Raw genomic sequence first — 5,510 nt, 5'->3', positions numbered from 1 at the left:
ATGAACTTTAAGTAAGAAGCAACTCTTGCTAATAGTAGCCAAATTTCTAATAAGGAGTTTTGATAACTGTTTGTACATCAAAAGAATTGGCTTTTTAATGTAATAAACACATAAGATTTTTAAGTTTAAAGACAACCATCAGAAGTTTAAAGTCTGATAATTTCTTTCTTAAAACTATCTAAAGTCTAATGAAAGCTTTGCAGAAGAAACAATTAAATATGTGAATCTTTGATTACAATATGAGCAAGTGCAGAATCTTTTATTTATGCTTATTCAAAATATTAAAATTTATTAAAATTAAAAATATATTAAAATTTTATAATTATTTTAGAGTTGATTATCAAAAGCCATTACAAATAAGTTTTGTAACCTTAGAAAAATGGATTAAACTTTCCCTAAAGGAGTGCCAAAGGGTTGGAAACATTTTTCACAGTCCCTTAATAATAAAAGAGCTTGCTGAATACACATTTGCTTTCAACAACATTGTAAAATAAAAAAAAAAACATGGAAAGATTACGTTATTTACGATTAGAAATGCATAAAAAAGAGCACAACTTTTTATTTCTTGACCTAGCCTTCTCTCTGTCCTTAAATACTTTTTCAACTTTTCTCAATACTTTGAAAACTTTTATTAAAAGTGGACTTTTACTCCCCTACTTTTCAAAATGCAATTCTAGTTATTCAGTAGCTTTTAGGCGGCTCTTTTAACATAAACTTTTATTTTTCTTAGGTATCTTGCAAGGGGTGACAGTATGGCAAGCATTTCTTTGGCTTACAGAGTTGGACGATCAACAGTTTCTGGAATAATCAGAGAAACCTGCAAGGCAATTTGGAATCAGCTTCAGCCTTTGTACATGAAACCACCTGAGCTTGATGATTTTCAGGTCATAGCCAAAGAGTTTCAGGATCTATGGCAGTTTCCTAATTGCATAGGGGCAGTAGATGGGAAGCATTGTGAAATCCAGTCTCCACCTAATAGTGGGTCGGACTTTTTCAATTTTCATGAGTTTTTCAGTCTAGTTTTGCTAGCTGTTGCTGATGCCCGCTATCGGTTTATCTATATTGATGTTGGAGTAAAGGGCAAAGAAAATGACAGCACAGTTTTTTCTCGATCTGGATTTGGCAAGGCTCTAAATCATGGTAGATTGCCTATCCCACTTCCCAAAGCATTACCTTATTCTGACACTGAAGTTCCTCATGTGTTTGTTGGAGATGAAGCATTTCCGCTGAAGGAAAATTTTATGAGGCCTTTTCCACGCTATGAGGGCCTTTCATATCAACAAAAACTTTTCAATCATGGATTATCCAGAGCCAGACGCATTGTGGAGAATGCTTTTGGCATTTTAACAGCCAGATTCCAAATTTTAAGGGGTCGTTTACAAGCCTCAATAACAACAGTTGATGAAATTGTGAAAGCTGTTTGTGTTTTGAACAATTACTTAATTACTTCAGACCTTAGCAGAAGATATGTCTGTCAAAGAACTATTGATCGTGAGGTTAATGGCTGCATAATTCAGGGGACATGGCGAAACACTCCAACGCTTCCTAGTGTTGGAAGGCTTTCGAGTAACAATGCAACAGCAAGTGCAATAAGCATAAGAGACAAATTTAAAGACTACTTTGTTGGAAATGGCGAGTTGTCATGGCAGATGGCTTCTGTTGAAAATGGGCTTTTCTAGACTTGTTTTTTCCGGTGTTTTAATCTTATGAAAAATTAAAGGTATCTTTACAGTTCCAAAATTAAATATATGTAGAGAGATTCAAGGAAGAAGGAGAGACAGAAACAGCAATTTAAGAGGAAAATTTTTAGAAGCCTGTATAAGACAAATATATTCTTGTTTTTATGTAAACCAAAAAGTTAAGTTAAAACATTCCCAAGTAATTTTTACGTTCTAACATATTAGTTGTAGTTGCTTTAGATGTTTCAATTACTACAGATTTTTTCAAAACAAATAAGTTTCTTTAATATTGGATAAGATTAATAATATTATTTGGAGGCAATTGGGCTTTGTGGCTTAAGCCTTGACTCAGTTTGGTAAGTCTTGTGTCCACACACGAAAATAAAAATACTATTAAGCAAGAAATAAAGCAGTGCTTTATGTACATATTTTTTAGGTATGTAAAAACAATTGCTGGATCTACTTTTATTATAAGAAAGGTTTTGTAATATATATAGAGAGTGTTAATGACATCTCATATTGAAAAAAAAGAGGGATAGGTAAAACATAAAAAATATATTTAATTTCGGCATTTTAATATTAACATAAATAAACGTTTTTTTTTTATTTTTAAAATATAAATATTTGATTGAGTAAAAAATTTAAATGAAAAAATAAAGACTACAAGAGAGGTATTTAAACAATTATGACAAGTGAAAAAAATAACAATTCAAATAATTTTTGCAAATTTAAAACTGTTGTATGGAAAGTTTTACCCTTTCACCAGACCATCCTGATTAGAAATTATTCATATTGGTTTAACAAGACGCATGACAAATATAGATATAATTTAACCTATCCATGACTCGTCAGAATACCTATTTGGATTTTCAGTATGTCCAGAACAAATATGATAATACAAACAAATGAAATATTACCTTTCTATCACTGTTTTAGTATATCAACAAATTTTAATAGTTATGTATACAAATTTTATACCAAAAATAAGTCACATAAAAATTTAAATCATCACACTGCAATAGGTCAGAGAAGTTTCAAAAATCATAAGCACTGCTAAAACTAAAGTAAAAGCTCTTGAAACTATCTTTCAGATTGACATTTTTGGCATTAGAGTTAGCCTTCTAGTGCGTCTGCACTCATCCTTGAAATTTCGGCACTGAGCTGTACTTGTTTGACCAATGGTAAAGAATCAAGGTCTTTGCACAAGGTCTCACAAAAACTGGCATTGTGGGAATCCCTACCGTTGGTGTTCTTTCCCTCTAGGATTTTATTCAGCTTACTGTTGGCTGTTTCCATCAGCTTAATTGCATTTTCCCTGGGCAATTGATCAGTAAAACCTGAATTATTGGTTGACCTTGTAGGTGTAGGTGTCCTAATTATTGTAGATTCAATTGGGAAAACACTGTCAATCTGTCCTGTATGAAAATTTGGAGACAGACAAGTTGGTTGCACAGTAGCAGCTGTAGAAGTGCATGGTCCTGGAGCAAAGGTGGTGAAGTCAAGGTAAGTATTGCTGTCTTCAGCTATTAAATCTTTTTCTACTTCTATGTCAATCACATATTCTTCTTCTAAATTTCCAGAAGTCCTATAAAAGAAAGTTTATTGAAGAAAAGAAATGACCAATCAGTCAGATGGGTTTTCCAGACATAACTATTGACCACATCACTATCATGCATGAATTGGAAGAAATAGTAGGAGATTCTTGGACCATTTGAAGAAAAATTTTACTTTTAAAGGCATTTGTTTCTGTAAAATAATTATTCAAGTTGCAAATATAGGAAACGATGCATATCTTGGTGACATTCAGGTGTAAAAACTCCTTTTAAAATGGTATTTTCACCATTTTTTTGCGAATTGCAAATTTTCAGCATAACTTTGTTTTGTCAGAACATTTGTCATCCTTTCCAAAAGAAAATGGCAGGGGGGGGGGGGAACAAAATAATTCTGTTGCTACGATTATTGTATTTTTTAATTACCTTAAATTGCAGCTAGGAGCAATGTAAGGATTTCTCATTTACTTCTATAATAATCCCCTCCTCAAACACAAATTGTGGCTACAGCATTGCTAGTCTCTTACCACCTACTATCTGCTAAGGGTGGTTTTAGATTAAAATAAGTAGAAATCTGTACATCAACTTTGTTTTGGAGAAAACAAACTTAGTCAAAGGGATAGAGAAGCATTCAAAATTCTAAGGGTTTCTAAGCTCATATCATAGAATTCATATCTCTTGCAATTTAGTTATTTGGATGATACAAAATGAGAGAACATAATAACAGCAATCTCAAATTAAACCAAAAATTATGGAATGTGAAAATTAATTTCACATTCCCACGTTTCTCTGCACCATCCCACTGCAAATGAAATAATTTCAAGATGACAACTCATGTGAAAAACAAAGATGTTCAAGCAACCAGTATATTACAACAGTGTTAGGCTCATATCAAGGCACAAGAAAAAAATTAGGGTCCATTATGAATAGAAAAAAATTAGAGATACAAATAAATAATAATTTTTTTTATAAAGAAGATCTATATGATGTAATTTTCTAAAAAGTTAAAAAAAATTGCAGACTATTTAAAGCAGGTCAACAGTAAAAACCCATCCTTAAAGAAGTTTAAAAATACTTTGTTGCCATATTTAAGTGGCATAGCCAAGGCATGACAATACCATTTCCAAGGAAAAATATTACCAATTAAAAACATACTGTGACCTTTGATAAACAACATAAACAATTTACTGTGCTGTATGCTTTTTATATTGAACATCATTGCATTTAGTAGTGCTCCAATTTTAGCCACTAATGGTAACACTGCCTCCTCTAAATGAAGCACTTTTAGCAGTTATTGAGCCTGACTATATCATATCAAGAATTCACCCCTACCTTTTAAAAACCAATATAATACAATTGTTTTAGTCTGGCAACTCTTCTCTTCTTCATTTTTCTACACCAAACACTAATCGAATGGCAGGAAACAAAGAGTTATGCTACAGTAAAATATTTTAAGAATATACTTTGCTGCAGTGGGGGGGGGGGTATATTAAACTAATAAGAATTAGAGAAGTAATTTATTTGTGGTTGTTTTAATGGAGTGTTCAGAATTATGAAAGTTTTTTTTCAAAAGAGTCCCAGTTTTACATTTTTTTCTCATTTAATATAAAATTGTTTATTAGAAAAAAGTAGCAATAAAAAATTATGCAAACCAACAGAACAGCAAAAGTTTTGTATATAGAACACAGCTATATCTGACAAATTAGAGGAGGAGGACAAACAATTTTTGCAGTAACAACCAGTATATTTGCAAATGATGTTGAATGGCACAACTCTTCTGTAAAACTGTAGATAAGGGGCCTGTTGTCTATCTTGGAAAGTGGTTGAGGAAGGTGGGTAAAACTACCAAGTATAAATGTAAAGCCTTTTGGATATTTCATAGCGAGTTATTTTGACGTCCATGTCCCCCCTGTAAAGAGCACTAATCTTTTATGATTCTTTATAAATTTATTGTTATAAAATTGAATATTGGGAGATTGATGAATTTCTCAAATAACTCACAAGAAAAAGTTTTGAGCACAGTACATGTGCCTAGTCCTGATTTTTATGGTTTTATAAAGTGAAAATCCATTTTGAACAAGAGGGAAAGAGCCTTGAAATGACATTAATTTTAGGCTAAAAAATAGAAACTGCACTTTCAAAAGAAAAGCCACTAAAAAAAACAGAAAAACCAAAAGAAGATAACACTTTTTTTTCAAAATTTAGAAATGGGTCCTATAGGACCTGTCATTGTACTATCTTCTAAGCCCAAGAAACAAGGGAAAGGGAGAGTTGTCAGATT

This window comes from Artemia sp. Qi Xiang Cuo, chromosome 3, assembly GCF_049724085.1.
Source record: "Artemia sp. Qi Xiang Cuo chromosome 3, ASM4972408v1, whole genome shotgun sequence".
Taxonomy (NCBI): domain Eukaryota; kingdom Metazoa; phylum Arthropoda; class Branchiopoda; order Anostraca; family Artemiidae; genus Artemia; species Artemia sp. Qi Xiang Cuo.
The sequence above is the reverse complement of the archived record's forward strand: the minus strand, read 5'-3'. Positions refer to the sequence as shown.